The sequence below is a fragment of the Chelonia mydas genome, chromosome 9 (assembly GCF_015237465.2).
Source record: "Chelonia mydas isolate rCheMyd1 chromosome 9, rCheMyd1.pri.v2, whole genome shotgun sequence".
In the NCBI taxonomy this organism is placed as follows: Eukaryota; Metazoa; Chordata; order Testudines; family Cheloniidae; genus Chelonia; species Chelonia mydas.
In genome coordinates, this window is record NC_057855.1 from 98,911,071 (window position 1) to 98,921,087 (window position 10,017).

The 10,017-nt window shown below is 46.2% G+C and overlaps 1 long non-coding RNA gene across 1 annotated transcript; it reads left to right on the forward strand.

Annotated features, from left to right (window-relative positions):
* Positions 1 to 419: 419 nt before the first annotated feature.
* On the forward strand, positions 420 to 5,953 carry LOC122461731. Its single transcript, XR_006283867.1, has 2 exons — positions 420 to 3,950; positions 5,469 to 5,953. It is a non-coding gene; the product is annotated as an uncharacterized LOC122461731 (long non-coding RNA).
* Positions 5,954 to 10,017: the final 4,064 nt, after the last annotated feature.

Here is a 10,017-nt window from a genome sequence, read left to right on the forward strand (position 1 = left end):
CCAATTTTAAAAAAGGTGCTTTCATGGAAAGCAAAGGTAGTTTTTCGTGGGCTTTTGAATGAGAAGAGTGAAGGGGTAAGTGGAGTCTCACCAATTTGCACCAGCCGAGGCTCCGGCTGAGCGAGGCACAGTTCCCAGGTAGAGTCTGACTGTGACCAAACGAATTCTCCCATCTGCACAAAGAAGATAAGGAGACAGGACACAGGAAAAATCCATGATGTCGGGGAGGAAGAGGATGATTCTGCTTCTCTGGACTGACATAGAAAAATGTAAGGCCAGGCCCATGGAGCAGCAGGGTAATGTAACGTGGGCTGGGGAGATAACAATAGAGCAATGAATGTGAGGAAGGGCAGCAGCGAGGTCATGGGGCGGGCGGGCGGGGGGAGTCTCGGGATGAGAAGAGAATCTGACATTTCCAAAAGGGGAGGGATATCCTGAACACCTAGAGCACTGTAGCCTTGGCCTGCACGTTCCCTGGCTGCCCCTCGCAGGGACCCTGACTGGCAGCTGGCCTTCAGTCTCTGACATTTGGAAATGCTAACATTCACACTGAATATTGTTGAATATCCAAGAAGATTTTTTGTGAGGCGGGGGGGGAGGGGGAAGCAAACCTGTGCAACAGAGGAAGGAGCCTACTGGCTTAGAGAGACTGCAGCTCAGCTAATATTTGGGCTTATTTCTTACCCAAACACACACATTTCAACCCTCCCACTACAACTAGCCCTTCTACACGGTACTGCTTCCTGCGCCCATGCAATCTGTGTATCACAAATGGTGCTAACGCTTAATACAATAAAGGTTTGAAATCCTAGAACATATGGCGTCTTCCTTTTATTCCACAGCGTACACATTCATCTCCTTCACGCCCCCCCAGTTGAATACATCATTTTGCTTTCTATTGATCTAGAATTATGTTTCCCTGCTTGGGAGTTTTAAATCTTTCATTCAACTAGGCTGAAACATCTAAATCTTATTCCGCTGCAAAGGGGCATTTAATTGTTTACAAAAGGTGTTTTGTTGTTACATCAGATCCTCCCTAACTATCAGTTTCTAGCTCTGCACCTGTATGCCTAGCAATTGCATGGGGATGGCAGTAAGAAAGAATCCATAATATCCTCTGGCTGTTATATTCATCAGGGGTCAGGATGAATACCAGCTCCATGACTGAAATGCATTCTGTCAGTGCGTAGATTTGTTGGCCACAGGGAAAAGCTTGCCAACCTGTTTGAGATTTTTGGAAGGAAAAATTAGTCAAGCTTCAGTGCACGCAGATAGGCGCTGGCTGAACCGTTGAATTCTGACGGATGCAGGAAAACGCCAAGATACACAAAGAGGGCTCGTTTCTTTTCTTTTGAAAGTGCATAGCAGCACAAATCATGAAGTAAGACCAATGGGAAACTCTGCAAACTTGTCAAGTCAGTTGGAATAGCCCCAGACACATTCTGACTCGCTGCTCGCATCCGAAAGGCAAGGCTGCAATGCCGTGCTAGCTTAATAAAATCCACAATGGTTCATACTCAAAATACTAAATCATTAAATTTTACATAGTCCATTGTATTGTGAAACCTGGATGGTTTCCAGGTGCAAGTGATTTGAAAGTAAAAATGGGTCTGTTCAATAAAATGAAATGACTTGAAGAAGTCTGAGTTTATTGCTCTATAAGTCTTAATTGGCTTTGCAAGTATCAGAGGTGACCTTGGCCTTCTCAGCTTAGCTATTATGGCTGTGTGCTGGGTTATTACAAGATAATGACAGTGCTGTGTTAATCATAGTGCTTTCAGCAGTGCAGAAAAAAAGGGACTCAGAAGAAATCAGCACTAGCCGTGGAGAGGAGGAGACATTCACTAGAATAGCTGTCTCTGCTTCTGAAAGGAAATGGAGAAATGCTCCAGTGAGATGCAAAGATCAAAACCTTCCATGGGGGCCGGACACCCCAGGCCCCCATGCGAGCCCCACACGGTCATTATTAAGAATGCACTTACTGCTGCCCTTTCTGCTTTGGATGTCTCCCTTTGTCAGGTGGGCCTGGCAACATCACTTGGGATATTCACATTTTCTCTCCTCCACAAAGCCTTTCTGTCTCACAGTGGGGATGCAGTAAGGCCTGGCAGGCTGGTCCCTCTGCTGCAGCTTCCCATTCCCTTGGCTCTTTACACTCTCAGCCCCACTTTTCCTATTTAGTTTCTGGCATATACCCCAAATAACCTTTTCTAAGCCACCAGTTTGCATCCTTTGCCCCCTGCGCCTCTCCCATCTCCTGCTTCTCTGTCACTGCATCCCTCGCACTTAGCAGCTGAGTACTGAGCCAGACTCTCATATTATATCTCAAACAGTCTGCTCCGGACTCGACAAGCTGGCGGGAGGCTCATTCTCTTCCGCCATCCTGCTCCGTTAGAGCCTCCATCTCTTAGCCATCCCACCCACTCTTGCTGCATGTTGTTAATGCTCTCAGGATTATGAACTGGGGAACCTTTTGGGAAAGGAGGAGCCTGTACAGGACGGATGGGCTCCACCTACACCAAAACAGAACCAGATCGCTGGCATATAAAATTCAAAAGGTCTTGGAGGAGTTTTTAAACTAAGGGCTGCGGAAAGCCTCCTTGGCCCTTATGATGATCTCTACAGAGGGGACGGACTGGAGGATGTCCATCCCAACCCATGGCCAAAGAGCCAGTGTGTGATGATCACCATTCTGGCCAAGATGAGGCAATAAATGATCCAGGGACCTCCAGAGGGCAGGCATGAGCCTCTACAGAGTTACCATCCTATTTGGACAGCTGAAGATGCTGATAGGTGTCCAATGGACTTTCCAAAAGCACGTAAGCAGCTTAAGTATCTAACTCCCATTGAGTCCCACAGATGTAATCCCATCCAAACTGCGCACTCACCTTGTCCGGTAAACATTTCTGCATGGACGCAACAGGCCTCTTCTATGTAGCTCTGCTTCCCCTGCACTATTGAACCAGATTCTGCCCTCATTTACACTGGTGTAAATCCAGAGTAACTCCAGTCACATGACTTCCATTGAGGTACTTTGACCGTGGGAGGAAAGAGGTCTTTGACAGCCACCTCCCTTCCTCCTCACCTCCCTGACAACCCACAACCTTCCCTACATAGTGTTATCTTCTTGGAAGCGAAGGCAAATGGCCTGCTAGCCTGCCTTGGTGTCTTTGGCAGATGGCAGGCCCAGTTCCCTGCCTAGTGCCTTTGGGAATTTATCTCCTCCTAACAGGACTGACAAAACAAGTTAAAAAAAAACCAAAAACCCTTTGCTGGCCCGCCTGAATGGAATGTGCGGAAGCATTGTGCTATTCCAACCATGTCACGTGGCACAATACAAATGACTTTCACTGGCTTTAAGGCAACACTAGCATTGCTATGAAATTTGCTAAGCTCTGGGAGCACAGAACCACAGAGAAAGGAATGAAGATTTTTTTTTTTTTGCTTGAACTTTCATGTCTTCATCGCTAGGTATAAATCTCCAGTGGGAACACTGGTAACTAAAAGCAGCCCATGGTGATTTGGGTCAATGCCAGAACATTATCTTGTGATAACTAGTGTCACTTCCCTATCGTGCATTTATTGCTTTATCAGGGTAAACATTATAGGCCGCCTCAAGTGCCTGTATGTTTTTCACTTCCTATTAACCTGTGGAGTGGACGGCAGAGGCCTCTGTTTGTCTTTTAACTGCAGGCCTGTGACGTGTACGTCTCTGAAGTATGAGAGAATCATTTCTCAGGTTCATCTCATCACAGGCTGTAACTGTCCATGAGCAAAGAGGGATGCTGGGAGCAAAACCCAGGCACCGGTGACATTTATCTCAATTTAGCCTGGCCAGGAAAAGTAGTGAAGGATGGCATGCTGAAAGCAAAGCGTACTGCTTGAATGAATTTACAACGAGTAATAAAATACAGCAGGGGAGAGAATTTACTGCAGTGGGATGCGATAAGGTAGGTGTCCCTAATTATTATTATTATTGCTATTAAGTGAGTACAAAGGTAATTATCATCTTCTTTGTGAATTACAATTACATTTAAAAACCAACTGGCCGCGGTCATGTGACACGGAACAAAGCCCATTTTCAATTTCTTTCACATGAAACTATTTATGACATATGGCATGTCCAAGGGTTGGGCTTGAAAGCCGCTTTGAAGAGGAACTATACCCCTCGAGATATGCTCATAGCCAAGACAGGGGTGCAAACAAATCGCTCCATCGTTGGCAATCCTATGGCAACAGCACAGATTTGTGAGGGCATAAGACAGCGTCAGCCATTCCATCCTGCCCCTGACACACACCCTGCCAGCCCAACCCACAGCGCCCCTGGACCTGGTGCAGGTTCCCTGTTCTCTCTGCAACTCTCCCCAGGAGGCCAGGCAGCTACTCTGAGACCCCTTTCTGACAGCACATGGTGCAAGCTACAGAGGCGCCCCTGGGTCACTGTGAATTGAGTCCATAGTATGGACACGACATCAGACCGTGTGGGCTGGGACACCGTGGGGACAAGACAGCATCCAACTTAGGGCTAGTCTACACTGGCTTGTGTGGTTGCGGAAGAGCGTTGGGAGAGCTCTTTTCCAGGGCTCTAAAAAACCCACCTCCAGGAGGGGCGTAGTTCCCAGCTCTGGTGCACCGTCTACACTGGCGCTTTACAGCGCTGAAACTTGCAGCGCTCGGGGGGGGGCGGGGGGTTCACACCCCCTGAGTGAGAAAGTTGCAGCGCTGTAAAGTGCCAGTGTAGACAAGCCCTTATTTACCCACTGGCTTCTGCCATGGCTACCAAGCCGCCAGTGCAACTGACCTTACTGCAGATTGTCTGAGTCCGGCTCTTTGGAATTCAGTATAACTGCAGTTCACCGCTCAGCATCTTCCATCTGAGGCTGTCAAAGCTCGTCACATGAAAGGGAGTGGGTGGGGACACTGGCTAGGGCCTGGGGGGAATGGGAGGTATATTTGACTTGGCGGGTTAGGGAACCCTAGGGTCAAGAGGAGGGACTGAAGGGCCGAAATCCATATGCTGTTTATGTAACAACCTGATATATAGACTGTGTCAGCTCTTTTAACTGGCCCAAAGTCCAGAGTTTGGTCCAGAGGCCAGAGCCCGGCAAATAGTGAGCAGTATTAGCTAAGGAACAGAACAAACAAAAGACAACCTTGCTTATTGCTCAGATAAGCTTGGTCAGCAAAATGCCAGATGGAAAATTATAATTGGTGGCTTTATCTAAAAGTTGCAAACAGACCTAAGGAATGAAAGGGGCCCTGTTTCTTCTGCAGAAGAGGTGCCTTCCTACACATCAACCTTGAGTTTATGGAAGAGGTTCAAACATGCCAGTATGAGATATCACATCCTCCCTCTAACAGATGCACACCCCTCCTCCCAATTGCTTGTTTTAGAAACACAAATGAACAACTAAAAGCAAGCGTTGTTGCCATGTACTTTTCATGTGTCTCTTTGCTTTAACCCCTAGGTATGTGGACAATCAAAGGGGGTACTTCATTCCTATGGACCTCAAATCAGAATTCAACAGATATATTTTATACTAACACACTTTAGACATTTTTCAGAGTAACAGCCGTGTTAGTCTGTATTCGCAAAAAGAAAAGGAGGACTTGTGGCACCTTAGAGACTAACCAATTTATTTAGACATTTATTAGACATTTACTTTAGACATTGTTTAAAGAAAAACACCTGTGTACTAATTGTATCTTACTTGTTAACCTGAAACCATGGGCGGAGACATTATGTAACCTTTGACTATTGGCTACTGTGCTTATTTTGTCTTGCTGCTGGACCTATCCAGGGGTTTGGGACTGCCTACCCTGTCATTTCCCTCCGCCCATGGAAAATCCATATAATCCACTGGGATCAATCGTTTGGCAGTGTCTCTGAGCCTAATAAACAAGGTGACACTTTGCCAGCACTGTGCATAATAAACCCACCTGCTTGATTCTATACGGTGTCCATATTCTGTTCCTTCAATCTATCCAGCATTGCCTCATCAGAAAACAATAGTTTTTTTTAGCATAAATGAAAAAGGGAATAATTTTGCATCATCAGTGATGGCCTTTAGGTTCTTCCTATGCTTTTTTCTTTGTTTTTTTAGCTTTGGAACTTTGACTCTTACACCAATAAGAACACACCAGCTATAGGACAGCAATAAACCCCTTGGTGTTTTGTTGTTTTTCTTTACAGAGCCCATAGCTGTAAGATAGCTGCTGTTCTCACATGCTTTCCAAGGCAGATTGTTATTTTTCTCTATCGATTTAGAAGTGTTGGAGTTCTCTGTGGCTTTGTTTAGAAGGGTTAATTTAACAATCTGAAGTCAAAACACCCAGTGGAAATACAAAATCAAGCTCATGTTAATGAGCCCAAGCCCGTTACAAGTTACGTCAGTGGTTGATAATCTGCAGGGGCGAGTAGGCTTCCCCCCACCCCCCAGTGAGAGCATTGGAGGTAGCGATATCTGCTTCTCACTCAAAACGTGTAGTTTATTTATCCCCAAAGGGCTCACTCAGGAGACTAATATGTTGTTTACCAGTTATTAAATTAAATCCTGTCCTTGAAATGGACAATGAGCCAAATTCCTTCCTGGTGGAATTCCAGTGAAGTCAAGGAAGACGCACCTGGGACCAGCCTTTCAGTCTGCACAGCCTGCTCGCTTCTCCTGTGCGGTCCAAGGAATTCTTCGCCTCAGCACCCAGCCTGACTGACTGAGCAGGAGTAGGAATTATTTCCCCCAGGCCCCAGAGCAGACGCAGAGCACCTGCACATGGCTTGACCTCCCGAGGGCTAGCACCACCCCACCTTCCTTCAGAGGCCCTCCAGCCCTGCCCCTGCCCCAGCCTGCCTTCCCCTTTCCTCCTGCAGCAGAACTGCATGACTTCCACTGCCCAGGGACAGCCAGAGAGGAAAGCGCAGGATTGGCCCTCCGAGAAGGAACAGAAAGTGAGACATGCCCTGGGGGCCTGGTTCTCCAGAGTGCTGCATCTCAAGCAGCCATTTATGCCATGCAAAGGGAGTGCACAATGCACCAGCTCTCATGTGAGTCTGGAACATTTGAACTTGGCTCTACCGGATTCGTTTCAAACCAGAATCTTTCCAGCCCAGGGCCTGAGCTCTGCATCCTCACTAGTGAGAAGACCCTATCTGTGGACCGGACGCTTCTCGCCTCACACAAGCAAAACTCCCTTGATTTCAATGGGCCCATTGCCTGATGGCTGCAACAATGGGCTCAGCAATACAGAAATGTCTCTAAAGCAGTGTTCATTTAGTGCAGTTGGTTTTAAAAACCTACTGCTACAGTGTTAACAGTAGCGGCTTTTGGTCCCTATCGGAGCCTGAGCAGAGATCAGTGCCAGGAAATTAATTGCACAGAATGCAAGAGCCAAAATCTGAGCCAATCCTTTGAGCCCTTCCAGTGACAGGACTGAATCTCTACTAAGCTGATCTAAAAGAAAACATATCATCTGAGGGAAGAGTTCTCCCTATTTATTACGTGCCATTATATGCAGCTCTAACGAGCATACATGCATGCATTTTAAATAGGTATTTTCAAACATTGGGTATGCTAATTAGAGTTCATTTCTGAATGTGGTTTTCAGGGCTATTAACTATATAAACCACAGCTGAATTATGGCTAGGCTACCAATGATAGCTAGAGCGATATATCTCCCGTTCCACCTCAAGGTCTAGCTCTTGTGAATATTTTATATTTGTGTGGGTTTGCAGCACGGCTGGTCTGACATAATGGTGCTCTCGCTGCCACCAGAGTAGATCCAGAGTGACTGCATTAGAATCAATGAAGTCACTGGAGAAAATGAAAGCAGAAATTGGCTCCAAGAGTCTTTTCAGGAGAGGAGAGGGGGAACTGGGAAAGGGAGAGCATAGAGCACATCAAAGTGTGGGGTAAGAAGAGAAATGAAGACAGGGTCTGTCCCTGAGAGAAGGACGGGGAGAGAAAGGAGGCCACTTGGGGTCTGAGGAAGGGGGAATCAAGAAACCCTTCTGGGACCATTCAATTTTATTCCATCTCTTGACCCTTAACAGTTGTCTAGCCTCGGAATTACTTCCATCCCCAAAGTGGGAGATCCAGCAGGAGGGTGAACGTCTTAAAAGAAACTATTCGGTGACCTAGTCAGAAGAAACCTTGAAGTGGGTGATGCAGCAATAGAAACAGCTGCTCAAACCCTAGTGGTGAAAACTCTGCCCCGGGAAGCATCCTGGTACCCCACCACAGGCTAATGGAGTATCAGGAAGAGTTCCTTAGCAAATAACTGTCCAGCTTTCCTACGGAGGTGAGTTACAGTGAAAGGCCCCATGTTTATTCCAGTCCAAGAGCAGCTAAAGATCCCTTATATTGCCTCAGGCCTTTGCTACTACACCAAACTGAAGAGTTTTTGTAGAAATCAAAATGATGGCCCTGATTAATGGGTTTGACTGAGCTGCCCTCAGTGCAGGCCCCCAGGAGATGGTCAGTGTCTACACAGGGAGAAAATACCTGATAGAGGAGGGCTCTGTAATAGACCAGACAAAGGTGGAACAGGATCCAGTGGCTGGAAGTGGACGCTAGACAAATTCAAATTGGAAATCAAGCCCGTTTTTAGCAGCGAGGGTGATCAGGCACTGGAACGACTGACCCAGGGATGTGGTGGACTCCTCATCCCTCAAAGCCTTTAAATGAAGATTATGGCTTTCTAAAAGATCTTGTCTGGCGCAACCAGAATTTATGGGCTTAAGGCAGAAATTACTGGGTAAAAGCATATGTCCTTGATTAGGCAGGAGGTCAAATGTGATGATCACAATGGTCCCTTCTGCCTTTAAACTCCGTGAAATGTTGAAACAGCAGCCTCCCGATTGCGGTCAGCAACATGTATTTCCCCAAATGCCTAAGAAGCCATTTTGGAATAGCCAGAGCGTAGAGAAGTGCTAGATACATCCCCTTTCCCACAGAATTACTTAACTCACAGTATAGGGCCTAAGCATGGTAGGAGTCTGAGGCCCACGTGTGGTCTAATGAGCATTTCTGCTCCCATGCCAAATGGTGTGAGTTTAGTATGGAGTCAGCATCACACCCCAGATTTTCAGCCTTAATTCAGTTCCCTTAACTCTGGGAGCACTCCCGGCATGTATCAGATCCTTAATGTAATTCTACTTTCAACTTCTGTGGATCTCTCTCTCTGTGCAGTTTTTAAAGTTAAAATAAAGTATTTTTTAAAGAAGCACATTTGCTTACTATTAACAATGGCTGCTTTCCAGACATTGGAGGCTGCAAAGTGCAGCTCCAGAATTTTAAAATCAGATAAGGCTAAATTCTGCCATGAGTTAAACATTCACAATTCACATATAACCAACAGCAGGACACGGAACCTCAGTCTCAGCCTACATGTATGACTCAGTCTCAGCAATGGGAGTTAGGGGCTCATATCAAGAGAGAGTAGAACCATGCATCAAGTTCATTCCTGATGTAACTCCACTGAGTCAAGAACAATGGTGCTGGGAGCGCCAGCTGTGGGTTTATCTTCTGCACAAACCCTATCTTGTGCAGTTAAAAGATGGGACACAAAGAGTAGGTATAAGTGGTCGGTTTTCAGAATGGAAAGTGGTAAATAGTCGCGTCCCCCAGGGGTCTGTGCTGGGATCAGCACTGTTCAACGTATTCATACATGATCTGGGAAAAGGGGTAAATAGTGAGGTGGCAAATTTCAGACAATACAAAATTACTCAAGATAATTAAGTACAAAGCAGACTGCGAAGAGCTACAGAGGGATCTCATAAAGCTGGGTGACTGGGCAACAAAATGGCAGATGAAATTCAATGTTAATAAATGCAAAGTAATGCACATAGGAAAACATCATCCCAACTATGATACAAAATGGTAGGGTCTAAATTAGCTGTTACCACTCAAGAAAGATCTTGGAGTCATTGTGGATAGTTCTCTGAAAACATCCACTCAGTGTTCACTGGCAGTCAAAAAAGCTAACGAATGTTAGGAACCATTAGGAAAGGGATAGATGATC